General features: G+C 46.3%; 1 pseudogene; it reads left to right on the top strand.

Annotated features, from left to right (window-relative positions):
• The first annotated feature begins 261 nt into the window (after positions 1-261).
• Positions 262-823, top strand: LOC136164105 (large ribosomal subunit protein uL23 pseudogene; annotated as a pseudogene).
• The last annotated feature ends 329 nt before the right edge of the window (positions 824-1,152 follow it).

Here is a 1,152-nt window from a genome sequence, read left to right as displayed (position 1 = left end):
CCTCTGATTCTCCTGGTCACTTTCATGAATTAAAATGTCAGGTTTGGATGTCAGCCAGGTTTGGATCAGTTTTCTCACCCCGACTTGATGTTCACTTCTTCCTCTCACTCCTGACCTAGGAGGCCTGGGTACGAGGAACTTGTGGGTGAAGAGAAGGCTTGTGTGGTCTCTAGATACCTCCACTTCCCCCTATTCCCTTCCTCCTCTGGGATGGTAGGGTATAGTATAGCATAAGAATCTCTTACCTAGGGCTTGAAGCCCGTGGTAAGAAGTCTCAGAAACCCTTTTCATGAAGATGGCGCCGAAGGCGAAGAAGGAAGCCCCTGCCCCTCCTAAAGCTGAAGCCAAAGCAAAGGCTTTGAAGGCCAAGAAAGCAGTGTTGAAAGGTGTCCACAGCCACAAGAAAAAGAAGATCCGGACGTCACCCACCTTCCGGCAGCCCAAAACACTGCGACTCAGGAGGCAGCCCAAATATCCTTGGAAGAGCGCCCCCAGGAGAAACAAACTTGACCACTATGCCATCATCAAATTCCCCCTCACCACCGAGTCAGCCATGAAGAAAATAGAAGACAACAACACACTGGTATTCATTGTGGATGTCAAGGCCAACAAGCACCAAATTAAACAGGCTGTGAAGAAGCTCTATGACATTGACGTGGCTAAGGTCAATACTCTGATCAGGCCTGATGGAGAGAAGAAGGCATATGTTCGACTGGCTCCTGACTATGATGCTTTGGATGTTGCCAACAAAATTGGGATCATCTAAACTGAGTCCAGCTGGCTAATTCCAAATATAAAAGTTTTCACTATGTAAAAAAAAAAAAAAAAAGAATCTCTTACCTAGGGCTATTTCCCTCTTTTTCCCTTGACTAACTCTAGGCTGCCATTCATTTCCTCCGTGTTGTATAAAATCAAGTGATGGTTCCATCCTTCTTGTTGTTTAGTTGCTAAGTTGTGTCTAGTTCTTTCTCAACCCCATGAACTGTAGCCTGCCAGGCTCCTCCATCCATGGAATTTCTCAGGCAAGAATACTGGAGTGGGTTGTCATTTCCTTCTCCAAAGGATCTTTCCAACCTAGGGATCAAAGCCATGTCTTTCATTGGTGGGTGGATTCTTTTACCATGGAGCCGCTAAGGAAGCCCGCTTCTATCT

The sequence above is a fragment of the Muntiacus reevesi genome, chromosome 1 (assembly GCF_963930625.1).
Source record: "Muntiacus reevesi chromosome 1, mMunRee1.1, whole genome shotgun sequence".
Classification (NCBI taxonomy): Eukaryota; Metazoa; Chordata; class Mammalia; order Artiodactyla; family Cervidae; genus Muntiacus; species Muntiacus reevesi.
Note: the sequence above shows the minus strand (reverse complement) of the source record. Positions and strands in the feature narration are given on the sequence as shown.